Source organism: Mobula hypostoma, chromosome 6 (genome assembly GCF_963921235.1).
Source record: "Mobula hypostoma chromosome 6, sMobHyp1.1, whole genome shotgun sequence".
NCBI lineage: Eukaryota > Metazoa > Chordata > Chondrichthyes > Myliobatiformes > Myliobatidae > Mobula > Mobula hypostoma.
This window is the reverse complement of record NC_086102.1, coordinates 78,650,931-78,678,757: the sequence shown is the minus strand read 5'-3', so window position 1 is coordinate 78,678,757 and position 27,827 is coordinate 78,650,931. Positions and strand designations below refer to the sequence as shown.

The 27,827-nt window shown below is 41.2% G+C and overlaps 1 protein-coding gene across 1 annotated transcript in view; it reads right to left on the bottom strand.

Moving 5' to 3' along the window:
- The window catches only part of syap1 (synapse associated protein 1), a 156,255-nt gene that overhangs the window by 41,132 nt on the left and 87,296 nt on the right, over positions 1–27,827 (bottom strand). The gene's annotated exons all lie outside the window — the stretch shown is intronic.

The following is a 27,827-nucleotide window of genomic DNA, read 5'->3' as shown; positions in this document are numbered from 1 at the left end:
TGAAATCAGACATCCCACCTCTCCCAGAAGTTCCTGGAGTCTCCCGCATATTAATAGTGGCTCCCTGATGGCCGCAAATTATATACAATATCATGGAAATCAATTTTTTTGAGAGTGAGCGAGAGAAAGCAAGAGAGAGTGTGAGAGAGAGCGAGAGCGTGAGCGAGAGTGCGCCATGGCAGAGTGTAACAAAAAAAGGAAAATGTACGTCACTCCAGACTACACTAAAGTGTACCCCTGTGTAATTGGAGTCAAAATAATGACCGTTTTGCTCGCTGCACTGTTTGCAACAGTGACTTTTCTGTTGCCCATGGTGAGTTAAGACTGTAAAAGACACATTGAGGTGAGTTTAACAGGTGTCATTCATTCATTAGCATAGCTAATGTTATTTAAACTAGCTGGCTAGCTGCTAAGGAGCTACGCTATTGCATACATCCCACCTCTTTCAGAAGTCTCCCGCAAATTGATGGTGCTATCCCCCTGAAATGAGTTTTTTCAGGGTGGGATGTCTGTGAAATGATTTTACTACTTTGTGTTAGGAACTACAAAGAGTTTGAAGTTATTGACAAATCATAGTGAATGTTACAATGAAAATGAAGATTTGGAAGATAGAAATATGAAAAACATTATATAAAGAGAGTCCATTATATTCACTAGTTGTCTGCGTTGATTTTGTTTATTTACAGTCAATCAAAAGAACATGGCAAGGTACACTGGCTGAATTCCTCCATTGATGACTATTAGGAACTACTACACAGTTTTATAACACTGTAATACGATGTGACAACTGCTTATATCTCTGAATCTGGACTTCTGCGGTCGAAAGAATGGAACTGCCCTAGTGAATGATTTTTCCATTTTTAAAACACTCCTGCAGAGATCTCCTGTCATTGTCAGATACGACTGACAACAAACAGCATTGGTCGTGTTCCAGTTTGTTTTGTATTTCATTTAAATACACAAATTGTTTCCCAGTTAAACATAGCTGGTCTTTTTTTATATACCCTTTTTAACTATTTTCATGAAACTTTGGCTGCTTAATTAGGCCAAAATGTACTGGCCTCAATGTGCCCCAATTAACCAGAATGCACTGTACTCAAAGCAGAGTTCGTGTTTCAAGACAAGGTAGACTGATAGCTCAAGCAAAGCCAGTAGCAATTCAGTGCACAACACAGGAAACACAATTGAGATTGCAGATGCTGGAAGTAGGACATTAGAAAGTTGTTTTGAGTTACGTGGAATTCCTCCAAATGCTTTGCTACATATTGAGTGTTTTTGCCTTTCACCAATTAGGCACGATAATAAATATTAGGGGGAGATTGCTACCTCAACATTCATGGACAAAGTAACTAATGTTTTATAGCAGAACACTACAAAATGGCCCACAATGCTGAATTAAACTAATTCTCTTCTGTCTGTATATGATCAATATCCTCCCATTCCCTGCCTATTCATGTACCTATATAACAGTATCTTCAACACCATGATCGTTTCCGACTCTCACTACGCCCCCCCAGCAACTTATTTCAGGTACCTGGCACTCTCTGTGGAAAGGGAAACATATCTGCACATCTCCTTTAAATTTCTCCCCTCTCATAAATGCATATCTAGTAGTTGACATTTCTATCCCAGGAAAAAAGATTCTGAATGTTTACCCTATTGATGCTACTCATAATCTAATCAGATCTCACTTCAGCCTCTGATACTCCAGAGAAAGTACCTTAATTCGTGCAAACTCTCCTTATAACTCATCTCATATCCTCTCATCAATGCAGCAACCTGGTCAAATTCTTTTGTATCCTTTCCAACGTTTTCACATCCTTCTTGTAATGGCATGGCCAGAAATGCACACCACAGTGTGTCATCACTTTTATTTTTCCTCCTGCTAATCACAGGTAATTTGAATAGAAACCTAGCCTAAAAATTTCCTGCTGTATTGGCAACACCAAAATATCAAATTTTCAATTCATTTTGCAGTAGCAGTACAGTTTGACATTAAATGGTTGCCAGTAAGTTTGCAGCAATTGGAAGTTTTAAGGCACTAGATTTAAAACTGTATGAAGCCTACTTTGTTCAAGTCTATTCCTCAGATGAAATTCATCTCAAGTATTCACATTATATCTTTTGTTTGTTGATTAATGATCCCAAAGCTTAGTACTAATCAGTAGTTTTCTCATCAGGGAAAAAAAGATAATGGATTGCATTTTTGTTAGCTATTTTTTGTTAATCTGCTCTAGACTGAGGAGGATATATCACCTCTTCATTATCCACTCGCTGATTTAAGACCATAAAATATAGGAGCAGAATTAGGCCATTTGGCCCATTGCGCCTACTCCACCGTTTCACCATGGCTGATCCATTTTCCTCTCAGCCCCAACTTCCTGCCTTCTCCCTGTATCCCTTCATGCCTTGACCAATCAAGAATCTATTAACCCTGCCTTAAACATACATAAAGACTTGGCCTCCACAGCTTCCACAACTTCACTACTCCCTGGCTAAAGGAATTCCTCCTCATCTCAGTTCTAAAAGGATGGCCCTCTATTTTGAGACTATGTTCTCCAGTCTTAGACACTCCCACCACAGGAAACATCCTCTCCAAAATCTCTCTATCAAGGCTTTCACCATTCGATAGGTTTCAATTGGGTCACACCTCATTTTCTGAATTCCAGTGAAATACTTTGTAATATAATTTTTATTGAGTTTTCAAAAAGAATACATGAAAAGATAAAATCTACCCTCCCCCCTTCCCCTTAACCTCCCCCCCCATATATAGTCCTACCTGAAAAGAAAGAAAGAGAGAAAAAAGAAAAGAAGAGAACCGCCTGGGTGTTGGAAGGCTTCCACATGCTCCATGGGATTCAAAATAAATTTGGTATAATTATTCGTTACTTTCCCCAAGGTACCAAGGTCTTTATCGGAGCACTTAAATATGCCATCCTATCTTTTGTAAATAAGGGCGCCAAATATTCAAAAATGTTACATATTTATCTCTTAAATTGTAAGTAATTTTTTCGAGTGGAATAGAACTAGCCATTTCATTATTCCAACGATCCATACTTAAATATGAGTCAGATTTCCAAGTAACTGCTATAGTCTTCTTAGCTACTGCCAATGCAATTTTTATAAATTCTTTCTGATATTTATTCAATTTAAGATTCGGTTTTATCCCTTCAATATCACCTAATAGAAATAATACATGGTTATGTGGAAGTTGAGTTCCAGTAATTTGTTCCAATAAGACTCTTAAATTTATCCAAAGGGGTTGAATTTTAAAACAAGACCAAATAGAATGTAAAAAAGTACCAATTTCTTGATTACACCGAAAGCATTTATCAGATAGATTTGAATTTAATCTATTTATTTTTTTGTGGTGTAATATATAATTGGTGTAAAAAATTATATTGTACTAATCTAAGTCGAACATTTATTGTATTTGTCATACTGTCAAGACAGAGTCTTGACCAATTTGTTTCATCAATATTAATATTCAAATAAGTTTCCCATTTTTGCTTTGACTTATGGGTTCCTTGTTTAATTGTCTGTTAATTCCAGTGAAATACTGAACCAGAACCATCAAACACTCTTCATATGACAAGCCGTCCGGGAATAGTTTTTGTGAACCTTCTTTGAACCCTCTCTACTTTCAGCACATCCTTTCTAAGATAAGGGGCTCAAACCTGTTTACAATACTCCAAGTGAGGCCTCACCAGTGCCTTATTAAGGCTCAGTATTACATCCTTGCTTTTATATTCCAGTCCTCTTGAAATGAATGTTAACATTGCATTTGCCTTCCTCACTACAGATTCAACCTACAAACTAACCTTTAGGGAATCCTGCACAAGGATTCCCAAATATTTTAGTATTTTGTCCCATTTGGAAAATAGTCAACCCTTTCATTTCTTCTAGCAAAGTGCATGTCCATACACCTTCCGACACTGTACTCCATCTGCCACTTCTTTGTCCATTCTCCTAATCTGTCTAAGTCATTCTGTAGCCTCCTTACTTCCTCAAAACTACCTGCCCCTCCACCTGTCTTCGTATTGTCTGCAAACTTTGCAACAAAGCCATCAATTCCATCATCCAACTCATTGACAAATAATGTAAAAAGAGTCAGTCCCAACAGACACCTGGGAGCACCACCAGTCACCGGCAGCCAATCAGAAAAAGCTCCCTTTGCCTCCTACCAATCAGTCATTGCTCTATCCCTGCTAGAATCTCTCCTGTAATACCATGGGCTCGTAGCTTGTTAATTAGAATCAGAATCAGGTTAATTATCACCAGCAGGTGACATGAAATTTGTTAAAAACAGACTATCATGCCTAATTAGTGAAAAGCAAAAACACTCAATATGCAGAAAAGTATTCAGAGCAGCCTCATGTAGTGGCACCTTGTCAAAGGCCTTCTGAATATCCAAGTACACAACATCAACTGATTCTCCTTTTACTGATTCTCCCTGCTTGTTATTTCTTCAAAGAATTTCAACAGATTTGTTAGGCAAGATTTTCCCTTGAGGAAACTATGTTGACTACGGCCTATTTTATCATTTCCCTTCAAGTACCCCAGAACCACATCCTTAACAGTTGACTCCAACATCTTCCCAACCACTGAGATCGGATTAACTGACCTATAATTTCCTTTCTTCTGCCTCTCTCCCTTCATGAAGAGTGGAGTGACATTTTTTACAATTTTCCTGTCTTCCGGAACCATTCCAGAATCTAGTGGTTCTTGAAAGATCATTACTGATATCCTCACAATTTCTTTGCCACCTCTTTCAAAACCCTGGAGTGTACATCATCTAGTCCAGGTGGCTTATCTAGCTTCAGACCTTTCAGTTTCCCAAGAACCTTCTCACTAGTAATGTAACTTCACACACTTCATGCCTGGAACTTCAGCACACTGCTGATGTGTTCCACAGTGAAGACTGATGCTTATTCAGTTCATCCGTCATTTCCTTGTCCCCCATTACCACCTCTCCAGCATCATTTTCCAGTGGTCTGATATCGACTCTCACTTCTCTTTTACAATTTATGTATCTGAAGAAACTTTCTGTATTCTCTTTAATAATATTGGCGCGCTTACTTTTGTATTCCATCTTTACCCTCTTAATGACCTTTTTAGTTGCCCTCTGTTCTATTTAAAAGCTTCCCAATCTAACCTCCCACTAATTTTTCCTCTATTATATGCTCTCTCTTTGGTTTTTATGTTGGCTTTGACTTCTCTTGTTAGCCATGGTTGTGTAATCTTGCCTTTAGAATACTTCTTCCTCTTTGGGATGCAGATATCCTATGCCTTCCGATTTGCTTCTAGAATTCCAGCCATTGCTGCTCTGCTGTCATCACTGCCAGTGTTCTTTTCCAATCAATTCTGGCCAACTCTTCTCTCATGCCTCTGAAATTCCCTTTACTGAGGAATCTCCTATCACTACTGCAGAGCTCTTCACCTCTCTGCTCTTCTGAGCCACAGTGCCAGAGACCCAGTCACTGTGGCTACTCCACGATAGGTCATCCCCCTCAACAGTATCTAAAGTTATATACTTATTATCGAGGGGAACAGCCACAGGGGTACTCCGCACTGGCTGTGCATTTCCCCTCCCTTTCCTGACTGTCACCCAGTTACCTGTCTCCTGCAACCAAGGAGTGAATACCTCCCTGTAGCTTCTGTCTATCACCTCCTCATTCTCCCGTATGAGTTGAAGGTCATTGAGCTCCAGCTCCAGTTCCTTAATACGTTCTCTCAGGAGCTGCAACTCGGTGCAGCTGGTGCAGATGTGGCTATCTGGGAGAATGAAGGTCTCACTATAAACCTCATTCTCACTATACCAAGCACTAATAGATGAAGAAAGAACAAATAAGAACAGAGAGAGAGAGTAACTTACAAGAACTATCTCACCCAAGGCTAATATCACCTAAACTTGAAGAGCCAAAGCCACTCAAAGAATGGCTGCTCCACTCACTCCAATCATTCTTATTGGCCCTTTCTATGGAATCCTGCTTGCCGATTGGTCGCTCCTCAACTCAGTGAAAACTGTCATGAAACTGCCTTTGAAATCTCGATTGCCCACCTTTTTACGCAGTCTTGTGTGGATTGTCCAACTCAGAGGAAACTGGTTCGAAGCTCTGCTTTTTAAACCATGAATGCTGATCTGACTGAAAGGTCGCTCTTTTTACACAATGCCTCTTGCTGATTTGTCGCTTCTCAACTCAGAGAAGACTGCTGTGAAACTCTGACTTTGAAATCTCAATCGCCGTCCTGATTAAAAATTAGCTCTTCTTACTCACCCCTAGTGTGGAATGTCCAACTCTAGTCTGAGGGTTAACAGGCACACTTCCAGGCTTAAACCCATTGAACTTATTTTATTATACTGAGATGTAGATTGCCACTACCTTAAAGGACAAACTAATTTTATGAGTGCTACAGACGAATAATAGAATAAAAGGGCAAATCATTTCATTGAGTATTTTAAGAAACATTACAATACCCTGAATTCACCTATAATTTTTCCTCTTGCATGAGCACAGTAGAATTGAACAATTTGGCCTATTGTCTGACAAAAGCTAGTAAACGTTATGGTGCATCAAAATGCTATTAATAACAATGCTAAGCTTTCATTGGAGTTACAATACCGCAGAGGAACAACTGTGAACAGTCAGTTGTGTAACCTTCCAAAGTTGACATCACTATCATCAATAATTGGTGGAAAAATTAAAAAATCTATTCCATGGACTTGCTGAGCAAGGCATATACAATACACAGTATCATTAACGTGAGCCAACATTTCAAACTGTGGGCCATTCATCGGGAACAACCTGTATCACTTCTCAGATGGTGTTCATCTGCCAATACATTCCTTGCGACCCGAAGAGATGTCTGAGTGAATCAAGCCATAGGTTCTATAACATTCCTGGTATAATGGTGAAGACCTGTGCTCTAATGTGCTTCAGCATGTTTCCAACTACATCATTTACACCTACCAAGCGAATGTCTAGGTATAGGAAATAGCAACTCTGACTTGAGCAGTTGCTACTGTATGTGAACAAGCATCTGGGAGACAAGCGGTACGGATTTGCTGACTGCTGGAGGACTGCAGGTATCTACTGACATGTGAGAACTTTCCCTTTCCCACACACCAGGCTTCACCTATCACCTTCCATCTCGCTTACCTCCCCTCCCCCCACCTTTTTATTCTGGCATCTTCCCCCTTCCTTCTCAGTCCTGAAGAAGGGGTCTCAACCCCAAATGTCAACTGTTTATTTACTTCCATAGATGCTGCCTGATTTGCTGAGTTCCTCCAGCCTTTTGTGAGTGTTGCAGGTGAGAACATTTTCCGTGGTCACATTTCTGACTTACAAACAGTTCTAGTTACAAACAGTTCACAGGAATGGAACCCTACCATAACCTGTATATGGTGAAAATTCTGTGTGGAGAATAGCTGTTCAGAATTAAGATAATTTTCGGCTTATACTTTTCCTTTTACCTCCCTTCAGTGTTACGTACAGTACCTGCAGTTGATGTGCAACACTTAATAAACAATGTAAACAATTGTTTACCCTCTACATCATCTAAATCAGTGATAAAACATTGGATTCAGATTCAGATTTTCTCTGCCTGCATCTGATGAGATAACCTCTCTTGGTGTAAGCCTCTCTACCACTAGATGGTGCTATTGATTGTCTTTTCCTCTGCTGTGTGAGGAAACATTTATATTTACTTCTGTAAACTTGCTAAATTACAAAATGACTTTAAATTAATGTGGGGTATATGCATATAATACAGGTAATAAGTCTAAAATATATGAATAATAATGAATGCACTTAACTTCTTCCTTGTTGTGATATGGAGTGAATTTAGAATCAGAATCAGAATCAGAATTATTATCACTGTCATATGTCGTGAAATGTGTTTGTTTTGTGGCACAAGTATAGCACAAGACATAAAAAATTATATATTACAGTAAGAAATAAAATAAATATATAGTGCAAAAGAGGAATAGTAAGGTAGTGTTTATGGAATTCATGGACCGTTCAGAAATCTGATGGCACAGAGGAAGAAGCTGTACCTACCATGTTGAGTTTGCGTCTTCAGGTTCCTGTACCTCCCCCATGATGATAGTAATGAGAAGAGGCCACGTGCTGGATGGTGAGGGTCCTTAATTATGGATGCCGCCTATTTGAGGCACTGTCTTTTGAAGATGTCTTCGATGGTGGGGAGCTTTGTGCCTGTGATGGAGCTGGTTGAGTCTACAACCCTCGGAAGCCTCTTTCGATCCTGTGCACTGGAACCTCCATACGAGGCAGTAATGTAACTAGTCAGAACACTCTCCATGGTACGTCTATAGAAATTTGCACGAGTCTTTGGTGATATACCAAATCTTGGCTAAACCCTAATAAAGATACAGCCACTGCATGCCTCTTTCATGATTGCATCAATATGTAGAGCCCAGGATAGACCCTCTGAGATGTTCGTGGGCATTAAAACACTTGGATCTGTTTATATATAAAGAAGTAATATTCAAATATGCATATAAACACATAATATATATGGTTACACACACACACACACACACACACACACACACATATAGTATATACATGTAGCTTTGCATTCTGATTCAGGTTTTGCTTCCAAACAATAATTTTATAACTATTTATAAATTGATTTGATAAGTTCATGAGTGGGAGAGAATAAAGCGAAAACCTCTGTATATTTCAGTGTTTATTTTGTAGTGCTCATTTTAGCTAGATTGGGATTTATGAAGCTAATTCACATTATATCCTGCAAATAAAGCTGAAGATTTTCTTTTAGCACTTGGTAAAAATGTAATATGTGATAAAGGCAAATGCACTTTTGTATATCTTGAGTAGCAGTATCTAGATATTTGCCATGTTATCCTTCTGTGTAAAGTCTATTGTTTGGTTGCCATGATTACCATTTTGGTTGGCACTTTACACAAGGCCCAGTGGTGTAGCTAGTGGGGCAACTATTTCATTGCGGAAGCAGCCTGGGTTCATTTCTGATCTCTGGTGCTGCCTGTTGCATTCTCTTGGGTGGTAGTTTGGTTTACTTCCAGTTTACTCCCACATCACAATGGTATGTGGGTCAGTGTATTAGTGGGCCAATACAAATTAGCAGTACTATGTACATGAGTGCTGGATCTGGGGGATCTTGATGGGAATATAGAGAGAAGAGGTTGCAGGGTAAAGTAGTTGGGAATGGGGTTATACTCTGAGCCAGCATCAACTGAATGTGCTGAAATTGTCTCCTTTAATGTCACATACAGTAGAAGTAAAGTTCTGTGCATTTTGAGTTTGGCTTGTGCTGCTATGTTTGGAAGGATTGTAGCTTGTGACAAGCTTTTTTTTTACCAAAATATACTTTATTCACAATAAAATTATTTACAATAGACCATGCAATAACTCTGAATACTTTAAAGACAGTACCATTATGTTCTATACAGTTTCACAATTTCAGCCCTCACTTGGCAGCCAGGTAAGCAGAGCATAACATCACTGTGGGTAATATAAATTAGTTTGCAGGCTTGTTAAATTGGATCTTAATGATGTGAGCTCTTTAAAGTGATCAGAGGTCACTGTAGATGAAGGTTTGGTGATGATTAATTGTTGGTACAGAACTTCTGTTTCATCATTAGAAAACTTGTAAAGATTCTACAAGTATTCAGGAACTGCTGTAATGATTGTAACCTCACTAAACTTGAGGCAAACCCTGTGAAAGCCTCACAGAGGGAGAGGGAGAGAGGGGGAGAGAGAGAGAGAATGAGAAAATGAGAATGAATGACAATTGGAGTTTAGAAGACTGAGGGGAGATCTCTTTGAAACATACTGAATATTAAAAGGCCTAAGTAGAGCGAACATGGAGAGGATGTTTCCTATAGTGGAAGACTCTTGGATCAGAGAGCGCAGCCTCAGAATAGGAGGACATTCCTTTAGAACTGAGATGAGGAGGACTTTCTTTAGCCCGAGTGTGATAAATCTGTGCAATTCATTGCCACAGGCGGCAGTATAGGCCAAATCGTTGAATATATTTAAAGCAGAGGTTGATAAGCTCTTGATTAGTATGTTTTTAACTCCAAAACTTAAAAACTAATTGAAGGAAACGTACGGGGAGACCTGGAGAACATGTATGCTTTGTTTTTACTTTAGTGAGGCGTGCAAATATGCAGCGGTGGTGTAATGACACATGACATTCACACACTTTTACGTTTAACCTGTAATGAGTTATGTAAACAACAAAGAATGTGTCAAACATCTTTTCTCTTTCAATATTTTTATTAGTTTCTACATTGAAGAATACAGAATACAAGAAAGTATATATAAAGGTAAAAAAATACCAATTACATTATTCATAATAACAATCTTATTTCCCCGTATTCATGTAGGTTAGTCAAAGTTATATTGAAATATACTAAGTTATTACAAAAAAAGTGTTTAACCCCTACCAGGACCGAAGCTCTTTATTAAGGAGAAAAAAAGGTAAAATACCTTCTCGTATAATAAAAATTAATAATAGCCAACATCTAAATTTAAACAACGAATTGAGGGTTTTGAAAGTTTTGAAAATAATTCAGAAAGGGTCCCCACAATGTTTGAAAGTCTTGACGAGATTCAGAAATTGAACAACGAATCTTCTCTAAATCTAAGCATGACGTAACGTTGCATAACCATTGAGCATGAGTAGGAGGAGAAACAACTTTTCATTTAAACAAAAGCACCCTCCTAGCTATAAGAGAGGTAAAGGCCAAAATATGTAAATCAGCTTAATATCTTGTCCTGCAACAATACTGAATAGGGCCGTCAGAGGACTAGGCTTAAAATTGACTTTGAAAAGTAAAGAAAAAGTTTGAAAATCTTCCTTCCAATATTTTTCAAGACATGGACAAATCCAAAACATATGAATTAATGAAGCTTCTCCATTATTACATCTGTCATAGTAGGGAGATATATCCGAATAAAAACGAGATAGCTTATCTTTAGTCATATGGACTCTATGTACCACCTTAACTTGTATGAGGGAATGGTGAGCACATAGCGATGAAGTATTGACCAGTTTAAAAATTTCATTCCAAGTTTTCTCAGATATTGATGCCTGTAAATCTTGTTCCCAGAGATTCTTAATTTTGTCTAAAGGAACATTCCTCATCTCCAGTAACATACCATAAATATTAGATATTGAACCATTATGAAAAGTTGTCAAATTAAAAATTACATCTAGTAAGTTCTTATCTGAGCTTATAGGAAATGTGCATAATTGAGATCTTAGAAAGTCTCTGATTTGTAGATATCTAAAAAAGTGAGTTTTGGGTAGGCTATATTTGGCTGACAATTGCTCAAATGAAAAAAGATTTCCTCCAACAAACAGATCCCAAAAACATTTAATACCCAACCTGTTCCATTCTTTAAAAACTAAATCAGTCATGGAGGGTTTTAAAAAATTAGAATAAATGGGACTAGAAAGGGAAAATCTCAATAAACCAAAATGATTTCTAAATTGTATCCAGATCTTCAGAGTATGTTTAACTATTAAATTATCAGTTAGTTTACTTACAAATAAAGGAAGTGAAGATCCAAGAAGAGAAATAATAGAAAATTTATTAACAGCATTAGCTTCTAAAGAAACCCAGACAGCCTACACGATTAGTATAATACAGCCAACATGTAAGATATCATTATATTAACTGCCCAGTAATAAAACCAAAAATTGGGTAAGCCCAAACCTCCAGACTTCTTAGGTTTTTTAAGATGAACTTTATTTAAATGAGGAAGTTTATTTTTTCCATATATAGGAGGATAAAATAGATTCAAGAGAGTCAAAAAAGGATTTAGGGATAAAAATGGGTAAAGCCCGCAAAAGATATATAAATTTAGGTAGAATATTCATTTTAATAAAATTAATTCATCCAATCAACGATATTGAAAGAGGTGACCAATTTAATAATATCTTTTTTACATGGTTCAATAAAGTAAAAAAGTTTTCTTTAAACAGGTGTTTGTAATTCTTGGTGATTGTTACACCCAAATAAGTAAATTGATTCCTTACAATTTTAAAAGGGAGATTAGTATTAATTGATATCAAATTAGTTAAAGCAAATAATTCACTCTTATGTAGGTTCAATTTATTTCCCGAAAACTGGCTAAAACTGGAGAGTAAAGAAAGTACGCAAGGTAACAAGGTCTCAACATTAGAGATAAAAGCAATATATCATCAACGTAAAGTGAGATTTTGTGGGTGATAACTCTCCCTAAAATACCACAGATATCATTAGATTCTCGAAAAGCAATGGCAAGAGGTTCTAAAGCTAGATGAAAAAGCAAAGGACTCAACGAACAGCCTTGTCTAGTTCCGCGGTGAAGTTTAAATGGTTTGGAATTTTGAAAATTAGTAAGAACCCGAGCAGAAGGAGATAAATAAAGTAATTTGATCCATTGAATAAAATCTGGTCCAAAATTAAATTTTTCTAAGGTTTTAAATAAATAATTCCATTCAACCCGATTGAAGGCCTTCTCAGCATCTAAGGATATCACACATTCCGATATCTCCTGAGAAGGAGAGTAAGTAACATTTAATACACGGCGTATATTAAAATAGGAATGTCGGTTTTTAATAAATCCAGTCTGATCATCAGAAATAATAGAAGGTAAAATATTCTCAATCCTATGAGCCAGAACTTTAGAAAGAATTTTAGTATGAACATTGAGTAATGAAATTGGCCTATATGAAGAACATTCAGTTGGATCCCCGTTCTTTTTTAGGATAAGCAAAATAGAAGCTTCATAAAAATATTGAGGCAAACTACCCAGTTTGAAAGAATCCAAAAAGACTAAGTGTAACTGCGGTATAATTAATGAAGAAAAAGCCTGTAAAATTCGCCAGAGAATCCATCTGGACCTGGAACCTTCCCCGAGTGTAATGAATGTATAGCCTCGGCAATTTCTTCATAAGAAATGGGTTGATCCATCTGTTTGCAAATATCTGCAGAAAGTGCAGGGATATTTAAATGATCTAGAAAATTATTCATTATAGTATTTTCTTTAGGGGAATCAGAACTATAAAGTTTAGAATAGAATTCTCTAATGGTATCATTTATTTCAGAGTAATCAGTTGTTCTATCACCATTAGTTTTGCAAATTTCTTTAATTTGTCATTTAACTACAGAAGTTTTTATTTGGTTGGCCAATACTTTGCCTGATTTATCTCCGTGAATGTAAAATTGAGTTTTATCTTTAAGAAGTTGAGTTTCAATTGGATATATTAACAGAAGATCATATTTAGTTTTAACTTCAACACGTCTTTTATATAAAACAGGATCTGGAGCTATAGCATATTTTTGATCTAGTTATTTCAATTGATTGGCTAATTCAATTCTTTCTTTATTAGCTTTATTCTTAACACTTGCAGTATAAGAAGTAATTTGTCCTCTAACATAGGCCTTGAAAGTATCCCATACAATAAGATTAGAAGTCTCTTGCTTTTTATTCTCTTCAAAAAACAAAATAATATGCTTCTCTAGAAATTTTAAAAATTCCTTATCAGATAACAAAGTAGTATTAAAACACCAAAATCTGTTGGTTTGAAGAAGACCAGAGAGTTTTAAAGATAGAAATATAGGAGCATGATCTGAAACAGCAATCTCTTTATATTCACAGGAATGAACTGATGCAATCATTTGACTATCAATAAAAAAATAATCAATCCTGGAATATGTAAGATGAACATGGGAAGAACACGAATACTCCCTATCTAAACAATATAAAAAATGCCAAACATCAACTATAACACACTTCAATAAAAAGGACTGAATAAACAAAGCTGATTTATTAAGAGATGCTGGTTTAGAAGATGACCGGTCTAAAACTGGGTCTAGCCAACTGTTAAAATCTCCTCCCATCACCAAAGAATAAAGATTCAGATCTGGTAAAAACAAAAAAGTGTTCAAAGAATCCTGGATCATCTACATTTGGGGCATACACATTTGCAAATACCATTAATTTATTATCTAGTTTTCCTGAAACTATAACAAAACGTCCGTTAGTATCAGACACTACTTTATGTTGGACAAAGTAGTCCAACTTATAGATAATACACTTATAGATAAGTGTATTATCTATAAGAATTGAAACTGCTCTAGATTTGGCCTGAAAAAAAGAGTGAAAACGAAGTCCATTTCAACGGCTGAAAACATGTAAATTATCACATTTGAGTATGTGAGTTTCTTGTAAAAAATAATAGGGACCTTAAATTTCTTAATATAAGCAAAAACCTTATTACGTTTAACAGGGTGATTTAATCCTTTCATGTTAAAACTGAATAAATTAATAGTTTGGTTCATTTTTAATATTATTTAAAGGAAGGGTTAAAATGTAAGTTAAAAACCAAGCCATAAACCTTGAGAAAAGGTAACCAAGCAATAAGTTGGCTAAAAATTCGAAAATAGCTTCTGGGGTAAAAAAAACGAAACCCTGCTCACCTCCCAAAGAAAGAAAACCGACTAATAGAAAGTCAGCATCTACAAACTACAGACAACTCCCCCCCAAAAAAAACCTGGTGATCGCTCCAATTAGTTTCAAGGTTATTTATATTCCAACCTAGACTAAACAATACCCAAACAAGAGATTCGATTCTCGTTTATCAAAAATACCATATTAAAAATTATGAAAGGAAATTAGTTACAAAGGTTTACCAAAAGTAAAAGATACAATTATTCATACAGATAGACATTAAACATTAATCTTATATCTTCATGGAAAAACAGATTAAGCAGTTAGCCTTCAAATTTGAAAAATCTTTGTGCTTCAGCATTCAAACGAAACCATTTGAAGGATCCATCTTTAATGAGATTCTCAGTCAAACTGGGTAGCCAAGGGGTGGGTTAAAATGCTTATTAAAAAAATTCCAACAGAGCTTGTTTAATCTTAGCACATTCCTGCATAACCTCAAGTGAATAATCTTCGAGAATCTTTATATTCCACCCAATAACCAATCATGCCTCTTCCACGGGATTTGCAAATTAAAAGTTTCTCATTTAATCTTGTGTCCTCGTGTAAGGAGAAACTAAACAGCTAGTCTTTGGATTTAGCCTTCAGATTTTAAAAACTTTTGTGGTTCAACAGTCGAGCGGAACCATTCGAAAGAACCATTTTTAAATGTGATTCTGAGTCAGGCCGGGTAGTGAAGGGAAGGCTTGAAATCCTTATTAAAAAGCTGTGATGTAACTTCTTTGAATTTAACACGTTCCTGCATAACCTCAGGCGAATAATCTTTGACAATTCTAATCTTGCAACCATTATAGTCAATCATGCCTCTTCGACGAGTTTCGCGAATTAAGAGTTCCTTTGTTTCAAATTCCTGAAAACAGATTATTACTGATCTTTGTCTCTGACCATTAGGAGGTCTAAACACAGGAGATCTGTGAGCTCGATTGATCATAGGCACAGATGTCAAAATCTCCAGTAATAATTCTTGCAAAAAGTTTGCCAAAAACTCGATAGGATGATTACCTTCGATTAATTCTTCGAGACCCAGAACCCATAGGTTGTTCCTTCTACTTCTATTTTCTAGGTTGATCATCTTCTGTCTTAACTTTTCGTTGGACTTCGATTGCTTTTCACAAAGCTTCCGCAATTCATCCACTTCCGTTTCCAGAGCCGACAAATTTTCCTCATTATTTTTTATATGTTTATCGTGTTCATTAAGAGTTTGTTGAATAGAATCCAATTTACCATCTATTTGTTTAAATTCAGTGCTGAATTGTTGAAACTTCTCTGAGGCTTCTCGTGTATGACTTTGCAGCAAATCCATAATAGAATCCGAAGAGGCAGGAAAATCATCCTTTTTAGTACCTCTGGCACTCCTTCCAGCCATAATGAAAGAATGTCACACTTAAAAAAGAAGTTTCAAGACAGGTTGGAAATAGTAAGATAATTAGAGTTGGAGCAATGGCAGATTGCTGTTATTCCATCAGCTACCACCAGGAAAAATCCCAAACATCTTTTCACTACAGCTTATAACAAACACCAATTAACTCAGAGTGGATCAATCATAAGTGCATTTATTTTACTTGCTGCAAGGGAAGACCATTGCTGTACAAGTGCTGGTGGTAGCTTCAAGAAACTGCCAGCATAGTTACTCCTTTATACACAAGTGTTAGCATCTGTTCATCAATGTTCAAGGTTAGGGTGCATTCTATTCATCTGCTTAATCAGTGTACTTGGCATTCTTCCAATAACACTTCTCTCATGGTCCAGTCCATGAAGTCTGCATTCCGGTTCACAGTCCGGTCCGTGGGCTCAGGACTCCGGGTCTTCCAGCTGTCCCTTGTTTCGGTTGGGTTAATCATAGGCACCTGATTCCCATCTTGAGGCTTGGAATATAAGTAGCCTTGGGGTCGAGTGTGGGCTGCTGGTTCATCTTGTCAAGATCCCCTGGGAGCAACCTGCCAGTGGAAGGCTAGAGCGTCCACTTGCCATCTTTCGGCCACGTTGGAGAACCATCACTCCATGGAGCCTTGCTGTTGGTAGTCGGAGCTGTCTTTGCAGTATAGATTCAGCCGTTTCCTGAGCCAGCTGAGTGGCCGTCAACCACTCTGAGCTAGGTACGGATCCGGCTGTTTCCGTAGCCAGCTGAGGTTGCTGGCCATAACTGTGACTCGGAGCAACCCCGATGCAGAGATGGAACTGTCTGTCATTCTTTGGTGTTTGTCTCTTCTTGTCCTCACCTCCGTGGGGTAAGTCAGGCCGTTCTGCCGTTGCCCTGTGGGGAGACCTGTCTTGTCTTGTCTTTGCCTCTGTTGGGTAAGTCAGGCCATTCTGCTGTTATCCGGCGGATGGACCTGTCCCACCTTGGTGTGGATATAAAGTTGAGCCCCGGCTTGTCTAAGGATAAGTCCCGGCTCTACGTCTATGTACTGTCCAGTCTCAAGTTAGTGTCGTGTTAAAGATGAGTCCCAGCTTTTCGAAGGATAAGTTCCGGCTCTATGTTGATGTACAGTTCCCAGTCTGTCTCTGAGCTCCAGCCTCTGAGTTATGAACCTCTGCATTCCAAGACCCCAGCCTCCAGCCTCTAGCCTCGTCTAGCCTCGAAGATCCCAAGCCTTGTACTTATACTCATATGATGACTAGGCTGGCAGGTAGCTCATGGTGGCGTAGACAGTGCCCTACTATTTGCAGTCTTCTCACCTCGATTTTAGTGGTGAGCATCAGTAGGTCGTCATAGAGCTCGATGTTTGAAATGTGCTGTTGCCATCTCATGTCAAGAGCCATCTGGAGCATTTGTGTATAGCAACCATCTAGAGATTTTCGCATAGTCTTGGTGAGTGTCCACGTCTCAGATCCGTATGTGAGAATGGACTCTATGGACCGGACTATGACAGTCATAAAGTCCGTATTCCGGTTCACGATCCGGTCCATCAACCCTTGCTCCAGGTTTTCCTGTCTATGCTGTTTCTGTCCTTGTTGAGCTAATTGAGGCAGCTGATGCTCGTTGGGGCTGGCTGCATAAATACCTCCAGAGACCAGGGCGTGGCTGCTGGATTGTTCTTGTCCTTACTCCTTGTATCCCTTCCTCTGCCTTCTGTTTCCTCGCCTGAAGCCCTGCCTTGTCTTGCCAGTAACACTCGCCTCACCTGAAGTTCTGTCTTGCCTTGCTTTGCCTGAAGCCCTGCCTTGTCTTGCCCGTAACTCTTGCCTCGCCTGAAGTTCTGTCTTGCCTTGCTTTGCCAGTAGCCTTGCCTTGTCTTGCTGTCTTGTCTTGGAGCCACCCCGTACCTAGCTCCGTTCCTGTCCCTTGCCTCCGCCCAGGTAAGCCAGGCCGTCTTGCTGTTACCTGGGGTTGGTTCTGTCCCTTCCTGTCCCTTGCCTCTGTCGGGTGGTGATCCACGCCCTGCCCAGGAGGAGCCTGCCAAGCCTTGCCTCAAGTCTCCTGCCTCCAGACTCGCCTTGCCTCGCCTCAAGTCTCCAGCCTCTAGCCTCCATTCTTGCCTCACCTCAAGTCTCCTGCCTCCAGCCTCAGCCTTGCCTCGCCTCGTCTCCTGCCTCCAGCCTCAGCCTCGCCTCGCCTCAAGTCTCCTGCCTCCAGCCTCAGCCTCGCCTCGCCTCGTCTCCTGCCTCCAGCCTCAGCCTCGCCTCGCCTCAAGTCTCCTGCCTCCAGCCTCAGCCTCGCCTCGCCTCAAGTCTCCTGCCTCCAGCCTCAGCCTCGCCTCGCCTCAAGTCTCCTGCCTCCAGCCTCAGCCTCGCCTCGCCTCAAGTCTCCTGCCTCCAGCCTCAGCCTCGCCTCGCCTCAAGTCTCCTGCCTCCAGCCTCAGCCTCGCCTCGCCTCAAGTCTCCTGCCTCCAGCCTCAGCCTCGCCTCGCCTCAAGTCTCCTGCCTCCAGCCTCAGCCTCGCCTCGCCTCAAGTCTCCTGCCTCCAGCCTCAGCCTCGCCTCGCCTCGTCTCCTGCCTCCAGCCTCAGCCTCGCCTCGCCTCGTCTCCTGCCTCCAGCCTCAGCCTCGCCTCGCCTCAAGTCTCCTGCCTCCAGCCTCAGCCTCGCCTCGCCTCAAGTCTCCTGCCTCCAGCCTCAGCCTCGCCTCGCCTCAAGTCTCCTGCCTCCAGCCTCAGCCTCGCCTCGCCTCAAGTCTCCTGCCTCCAGCCTCAGCCTCGCCTCGCCTCAAGTCTCCTGCCTCCAGCCTCAGCCTCGCCTCACCTCAAGTCTCCTGCCTCCAGCCTCAGCCTCGCCTCGCCTCGTCTCCTGCCTCCAGCCTCAGCCTCGCCTCGCCTCAAGTCTCCTGCCTCCAGCCTCAGCCTCGCCTCGCCTCGTCTCCTGCCTCCAGCCTCAGCCTCGCCTCGCCTCGTCTCCTGCCTCCAGCCTCAGCCTCGCCTCGCCTCGTCTCCTGCCTCCAGCCTCAGCCTCGTCTCGCCTCAAGTCTCCTGCCTCCAGCCTCCAGCCTCGCCTCGTCTCAAGCCTCCAGCCTCGCCTCGCCTCAAGTCTCAAGCCTCCAGCCTCCAGCCTCACCTCATCTCCTGCCTAGCCTCTAGCCTCTTGCTAAGCCAAGCCAAGTCTCTAGCCTCTAGCCTCAAGCTTCAAGCCTGTAGATTTCTGCCTCATTCTGCCTGCCTGCCAAGCCTCATCCTTGCCTAGTTCTGGGATCCGAGCCAGAGGCAAGACCCAGGTACTGGGTCCTTGTCCAGTCTCTGGCTCAGAGTCCAAGCCTGGGCTCCTAGCTCTCTTGTTCAGTCCTGTTCCAGGTTCCTGGTTTTCCTGTCCATGTCCTCGCCCTCGCCGTCGCCCTGTATCCTAGTCCTGTCCCTAGTACTTCTGTGTCTGTGTCTTGCACTGGGGTCCGTTCCTGTCCACCACCTTATGACAATGACTGCTGTGAAGAACCTCTTTTTAAGCCCTCTGGTCAGGTTTGACTTCCAGATTTCCTTCATGTTGTTCATAGCCCTCCATGCCAGTGCCTTCCATATCTTTATATCCTTCTCTGAACTCATCATTCTTGACCTGAGGTACTTGAAGTCAAAGACTTTCTTAATGGTATCATTCTTTACAGTCTTGAGAGTACCTTTGTCGCAGTTAAATGCCATGTACACTGTCTTTTTACCATAGAGGTGAAGTCCAGCTTTATTGCACTCAATTTCCACTTTTGTCAGTAGCTGCTGTGCTTCTTCTATCTGGTCAGAGAGCAGGACTACGTCATCTGCAAAATCAAGATCTGTGAGCGTAACTGGTCTGACCCTTTTTGTTCGTCCTGGTTTTATGGTAAAACCAAGCTTGTCATGATCTTTGGTAGCTTGACATAGAGTGTAATCAAGGATGATTATAAAGATGTAGGGTGCCAGAGTGTCTCCTTATATCCTCCACACAAAGGTAATTCAATAAAATCCATCTGTAAATTCACAAACGGTGAAGGTGGTGTATGAGATCCTTCCACCTTCACTAATTTTCCTGGATTTCGTAAAATACACATCATGCATTGTTCACAAACTTGATTCGCAGTTTGTGATAAACAAGCAGCATACCATGTTTAATTTATAAGATCTCTCAATCCTCTTTTCAGCTTCCAGGCTAAGAGGGTACGATGCCCTGCTTGGCAGTGGAGCATTTGGATGGATGGTCATATTATGCGGCTCAGCTGTGAGCATCCTACCCCTCTCATTTGGCTGGAGGGCCCAACGTTGCAGAGGGACTTCGGAGAGTAAAGGTCTGTCATCAACACTGAACAACAGCCCTCCTACAACTTCCTGTTCAAAGGTTGCATCTGCTCTTAGTTACTAGGGAGAGATAAAAGAACACCCCTATCTCCTTCCAATGTATACGTACATTAAGTCCCTCAGGAGTGCACGTAATAGTAGCTCGCATTTTACACAATAAATCTCTTCCACATAAGTTTACAGGCACATCTGGAGAAAGTAGAAAGGTATGATATAAATCCGGGTCTCTGATGCTAACCTCCACCGGGGCTGTCCTCTGTTTGAGAAGGACAGAAAGCAATCTGGGCCGAAGACCATTTTTAATTATACTAATCGTAGGTCCCATTGCCTGCTCTTTCAGCAGTCCTGAATATTGTTCCTTTTTATGTACTCTTCCTTGGACTCCAAAGAAAATTGCACATCTGACTGATAGATGTCTCAAGTCTTCATAGGTGATCTACCTTGCATGCTATAAGGTTTTGTATTTTTTATTTGTTTGATTAAAGCCGGAGCTCTGTGATGTGGCTCCAAGGTAAATGCAAATCAGGTGCAATGACAGTGGAGTCTGACTCTCTCTGTTCCCTGAATTGGTGCCATCTCCTGCTACAACATGACCGTCTGTCTGGAAGATTTCATGTCTGTGAGTAAGAATCTTCAGAGACATACCAGGAAATCTGGGTGCCTCATTTCCTTCTGTGAAAATTGATAATATGTACAAGTTATTTTCATCTCCCAGTTTCAGTTGTAGGATAGCTCCTCTTTGTGAAATACTGGCTGGCTTTAGTCATCACTGTTAGCTTGACCTTGTGCTATCTACTCTTGAAATCTGCCAGGTAGTTTTGTGCTAAGGCCATGGTAGTGGGATTGCAGCGTGAATGGTGAATAAAGCAGGGGACAGCAAGCACCCATCAGAATTCCAGTGTGCTCTGTTGAATGTTAAATGATTTATCCCTCCTTGTGTTTTAAAATCCTTCTTTCAATTCTGCTGGCAGTTTTGCCAGTATGAAAAATGCCATCTGGAAGTTCAATACCTATGGTCCTGGTCCTGGTGACTATGAATTCTGGAGACTTTGCTGGTATTTTTGGTTTGAATTTTTCACAATTTTCGTCAATTTTGGAAAAACAGGAATCTAGTTTGAACATGCTTATGATGCTTCATAAAATAAAACAGCATATTGAGATCTGAAGGTGGAGAAAAGTTAAGGTGGCGCTAAATGGCGACTCCTTTGCTTGCATCTTCGGAAACAGCTCTACTTCCATCTTTAGTATCTTTATCTTTCCCTTTCAGTGTTCTTTTAAAGACCCTGACCCAGAGTAACACGCTGACCTTGGTTCTTTGCAGGAATGGGACCCGTTCTCAGGGTTTCAGGACTGGCCGTTGTTCAGCACGCCGAGGGTTCAGCCTGAGAGTCCGGCTCAAATTTGGAAGCCTAAGATCTCGGGACTCTGGAGACGGGCGGATCGAGGGTCAGTGTCACGCAGGAGATGGCGGTGTCGAAAATCTACTGCAGTGTGCCCAAAGACCCGGGATCTTTGAGATCTTTGGGAACAGAGCTCAGAAAAAGCCACGTAACAGACCTTTAACATCATAAACCAGTGAGCTGTTTGTTAGTCTCCCCGCTCGCTGGGAAAAAAGGAGACACCTCCTTCTCCCTTATTAGAGAGAGAACCTGTGGTATGTCGAATGCCGGTGTGAAACGCGAAGTCTTTGGGGTAACTGCAAGTCTGTGTCTTTGCTATTGCTTTGCTCACGCTTGAGTGCTCAGTGGTGAGTGCTGATGCTTTTTATTGCTGGTGGGGGACAGGGGATCGTTGCTTGCTACTGGGGGGAGCTTTGGGGTTCTTACATTTAACTGTTGTTCATTCTTTGGGGCAGTCTTCTGTTTTCATGGATGTTTACAAAGAAAAAGCATTTCAGGGTGTATATTGTATACATTTCTCTACATTAAATTGAACCTTTGAACCTTGAAACTTTGAATATGACAGCATGTAGTAGATTAAACAATTGACTTTTAATCTTTGAAAGATTAAACCATTTCTAAAGAATAAGAAGCAATGCTTATTTTAATGTTTATTTAGTTAAAATATCCTGCAATATTCTGCACTTAATATGTTGTCTTCCTGCTCTTACCACATGAAATTATTCAACACGCATTTGCTGACGACACTACACTGATTGGTCTAATCGCAAATTATAATGAGGCAGCCTACAGGGAAGATGTCATCATCCTGACACAGTGATGTCAAGAAAACATCCTCTCCCTCAACGTCGCAAAAACAAAGGAGCTGGTTGTGGACTACAGGAGGAATGGAGCCAGGCTAACCCCTACTGTCATCATTGGATCTGGGGATGAGAGGGTGAACAGCTTTAAGTTCCTCAGCATAAGTATCATCAAGGATCTCATGTGGTCTGTACACCCCAGCTGTGTGGTGAAAAAGGCACAACAGTGCCTCTTTCACCTCAGACGGTTGAAGAAGTTTGGTATGGGCCCCCAAATCCTAAGAACTTTCTACAGGGGCACAATTTCAAGCATCCTGACTGGCTGCATCACTGCCTGGTATGGGCTGCATCACTTCCCTCAATCGCAGGACTCTACACAGAGTGGTGCAGACAGCCCAGCCCATCTGTAGATGTGCACTTCCCACTATTGAGCATGTTTACAAAGACTGGTGTGTAAAAAGGGCCTGAAGGATCATTGGGGACACGAGTCACCCCAACCACAAACTGTTCAAGCTGCTACCATCTAGGAAATGGTACCACAGCATAAAAGCCAGGACCAACAGGCTCTGGGACAGCTGTGCCAACCAACTGGCGGGAGTATTCAAGGACATTTTCAATCTCTCCCTGCTAAGGGTGGAAGTTCCCACTTGCTTCAAAAAGGCAACAATTATACCAGTGCCCAAGAAGAATAATGTGAGCTGCCTTAATGACTATCGCCCGGTAGCACTCACATCTACAGTGATGAAATGCTTTGAGAGTTTGGTCATGACTAGACTGAACTCCTGCCTCAGCAAGGACCTGGACCCATTGCAATTTGCTTATCGCCACAATAGGTCAATGGCAGATGCAATCTCAGTGTCTCTCCACACGGCTTTAGACTACCTGGACAACACAAACACTTATATCAGGATGCTGTGCATCGACTATAGCTCAGCATGTAATACCATCATTCCCACAATCCTGATTAAGAAGTTGCAGAACCTGGGCCTCTGTACCTCCCTCTGCAATTTGATCCTCAACTTTCTAACCAGAAGACCACAATCTGTGCGGATTGGTGATAACATATCCTCCTCGCTGACGATCAACACTAGTGCACCTCAGGGGTGTGTGCTAAGTCCACTGCTCTACTCTCCATATACCCATGACTGTGTGGCTAGGCACAACTCAAATACCATCTATAAATTTACTGATGGATCAACCATTGTTGGTAGATTTTCAGATCGAGACGAGAGGGCATACAGGAGTGAGATATACCAACTAGTGGAGTGGTGTCACAGCAACAACCTTTCAACGTCAGTAAGACAAAAGAGCTGATTGTGGACTTCAGGAAGGGTAAGATGAAGGAACACATACCAATCCTCACAGAGGGATCAGAAGTGGAGAGAGTGAGCAGTTTCAAGTTCCTGGGTGTCAAGATCTCTGAGGACCTAACCTGGTCCCAATATATCAATGCAGTTATAAAGAAGGCAAGACAGCGACTATACTTCATTAGGAGTTTGAAGAGGTTTGGTATGTCAACAAATACACTCAAAAACTTCTATAGGAAACATTCTGACAGGCTGCATCACTGTCTGGTATGGGGGGGGGGGGGTGCTGCTGCACGGGATCGAAAGAAGCTGCAAATTTAGTCAGCTCCATCTTGGGTACTAGCCTGCAAAGTACTCAGGACATCCTCAAGGAGCAGTGTCTCAGAAAGGCAGCGTCCATTATTAAGGACCTCCAGCAACCAGGGCATGTCCTTTTCTCACTGTTACCATCAGGTAGGAGGTACAGGAGTTGAATGCACACACTCAGCGATTCAGGAACAGCTTCTTCCCCTCTGCCATCCGATTCCAAAATGGATATTGAAACTGTGACCACTACCTCACTTTTTTAATATATATTATTTCTGTCTTTTTGCACAATTTTTAATCTATTCAACATAGGTATACTATTATTTATTATTTTTTTCTTCTTCTATATTATGTATTGCATTGAACTGCTGCTGCTAAGTTAACAAATTTCATGACACATGCTGGTGATAATAAACCTGATTCTGAGCTTCTTCCACCAGGCCATCAGACTGGTTAATTTATGCTGACAACTGTATTTCTAAGTTATATTGACTGTCCTTTTGTACATACTACTTATTATAAATTACTATAAATTGCACATTTAGACGGAGATGTAAGGTTAAGATTTTTACTCCTCATGTACAAACGTATATGAAGGACGTAAGTAATAAAGTCAATTCAGAATTAATAGTTATTTCCATATATATATTATGACTAGATTATTAGAATTCCAGGCATATAGTTATATAGTTTATTTGAGTGGTTAGCTCTAGAGCTGATGTGATCATAGTGTGAAAGGATGTCAGTAAGACACTACTGGAACTGGTTATGAACTGTGTTCACTAAGTTCGAATGAGAAGGATTAAGTTTGTGAAGTCTTCAGTCTCACAGAATCACAGCTTGGTTGTGGCTTGCAAGAAGGTAATTTGAGTAGGTGAGTATATCCCGGCCAAATGGAAGAGCAGTTCTGCGGGTTCCAGTCCCTCACCTCTCCTTGTGTCACATTTAGTTCCTTTGTCAACCGTCTTCAGTCTATGTCCCCTACTTTTTGAAGATGTCCTCATCTTCAGTCATGTCCCCTCAGCCATTTCCCTCTATCCACTTCTTCTACACACTTCATAATTTCAAATGCTTCTTTCATGTTTCCTTGCAACTTTCTTCCAATGAGAACAACCCCAGCTATTTGAATCTAAGGTCCTTTATTCCTGGAATCATTTTTGTAAATATCTTCCATACATTTCAAAAACTTGGTATCTTTCCTTAAGTGTGGTGTCCACAAATGGATACAATTTTCCATTTGTGACCAAACCAGAATTTTGTAAATTTTAATCATGACTTCCTTGTTCATTAGTTAGATTAGAATTTTATTTCTTACATCCAATTCACAACGAGGGAGTAAAAATCTTCATGTTGCATCTCTGTCGCTATGTACAATCAGTAAGGAAGGGAAATGTGGGAGGATATTGCTAAACACTAGGATTGTATACAGAATTGTTTTGTATACATGTATGTACAGTCAGATGCAATGTTCAGTCAGATATGCAATCAGATCAAATCTCAAGCAAGAAAAAATCTGCAGATACTGGAAATCCGAGCAACACACACAAAATGCTGGAGGAACTCAGCAGGCCAGGCAGCATCTATGGAAAAATGTACAGTCAATGTTTCGAGCTGAAACCCTTTAGTAGGACTGCAAACAGATCAATGTGCATTGATCAATCTGATGGCCTGGGGAAAGAAACTAGCCCGGTGTCATAAGGGCGGTGGCTGGGAACGGACCCAAATGCAAGACACAGACACTGAAGTACTAGGGACAGGACTAGGATACAGGGCGATGGCAAGGACATGAACAGGAAAACCTGGAACCCGGAACAGGACTGAACAAGAGAGCTAGGAGCCCGGGCTTGGACTCCGAGCCAGAGACTGGACAAAGACCCAGTACCTGGGTCTTGCCTCTGGCTCGGACCCCAGAACTAGGCAAGGACGAGGCTGGAGTCTTCAGGCTAGAAGCTAGAGGCTAGAGACTTGGCTTGGCTTGGCAAGAGGCTAGAGGCTAGAGGCTGGAGTCTACAGGCTCCAGGCTAGGCAAGAGATGAAGTGAGGCTGGAGGCTGGAGACTGGGGACTTGAGTCAAGGCGAGGCTGGAGACTGGAGACTTGAATTGCGGCGAGACTGGAGACTTGATACGAGGCGAGGCTGGAGGCTGGAGGCAGGGGAAGGGATACAAGGAGTAAGGACAAGAACAATCCAGCAACCATGCCCTGGTCTCTGGAGGTATTTATGCAGCCAGCCCCAACGAGCATCAGCTGCCTCAATTAGCTCAACAAGGACAGAAACAGGGTAGATAGGAAAACCTGGAGCAAGGTTTGATGGACCGGACCGCAAACCGGAATACGGACCCCACAGACCGGACCATGACACCAGGATCCTGTTGGTCCTGGCCTTAATGCTGTGGTACCGTTTGCCAGACAGAAGCAGCTGAAACGGTTTGTGGTTGGGCTGGCTGGAGTCCCTGATGATCCTGCGGGCCTCTTTTTACATAACTGCTGCTGTAAATATCCTGAATAAAGGATAGTTCACATCCACAGATGTGCTGGGCTGTCCGTACCACTTTCTGCAGTGCCCTGCGATTGAGGGTAATACGGTTCCTGTACCAGGTGATAACACAGTCAGTCAGGATGCTCTTTTACTTCAATAATTTCTCATTTACTTCAATTGTTATAATTTGACACAGAGCCAGGTAGTTGAATATTCCTCAACATTGGTGTTGCTGAGTGATTATAGGTTTAATTTAAGAAATGAATTTGGCGGTAATGCACCATTAAGCTGGATGCCAACCGCCGTAAAACAAGAAACAGACAGAAGAAATGAATTAGAGTACATTATAAACATTTGATTCTTAGTGCCTCATAATTAATTACAGTGATCACTTAAACATCTCAGCTCTTGCTAACCCACCATTCTCTTAGACTTTGCTTGAAGCACATTATGGTTGTTGAAAAGCTCCTGTATTTGGCATACAGGTGTCCCCTGCTTTTCGAACATTCGCTTTACGAAACCTCACTGTTACGAAAGACCTACATTAGTACCTTGTTTTCGCTTTCAGAAGGTGTTTTCACTGTTAAAAAAAAGCAGCGCGCGATTAAAAAATTCAGCGCGTGAAAAAATCAGCGCGTAATAAAAGGCAGCGCGCACCCCGGGCAGCCGCTCTCCCCCAGTTTCGGAACTGCATTCTCACCGGCATTGCTTAAGTACATGCCTGTGAGCAGCCGTTTGCAAGATGAGTTCTATGGTATCGGAAAAGCCTAAAAGAGCTTGTTAAGGGTGTTACACTTAGCGTAAAACTAGACATAATTAAACCTTTCGATCGTGGTGAACGAAGTAAGGACAAAGTGAGTTTGGCTTGTGGAAGCAGACGAACATGATGGTTTTGGCATCCCATGACCAAGAACTGACAGATGAAGAGCTGATGCAATTGGAAGAAAAAAGGATAACAATCGAAACTGAATGAGTAATGATAAAGTACGACTTTAATTTTGAAAGGGTACGTCGGTTTAGGGGATATTTGCAGGATGGTTTGAGTCCTTACAAAGAACTGTGTGATAGAAAAATGCGCGAGGCTCAGCAGTCAAGCAAGCCTTCCACAGCAGACAATGAACCTCGATCTTCGATGTCGAGGCAGGCAGTCATAGGAGAAGATGAGCTGCCTGCTCTAATGGAAACAGACGACAAGATGACACCCCAGTGTCCCACCACCCCAACACCCAGGCCACGGACAGATACCGATTCGCGGAGAATGCAACGGTAGCTGGGAGGCACACAGCACATCTTTAAGAAAAGAGCCGAAATAAACATGCTAATTAATTAGGTGCCACCGAC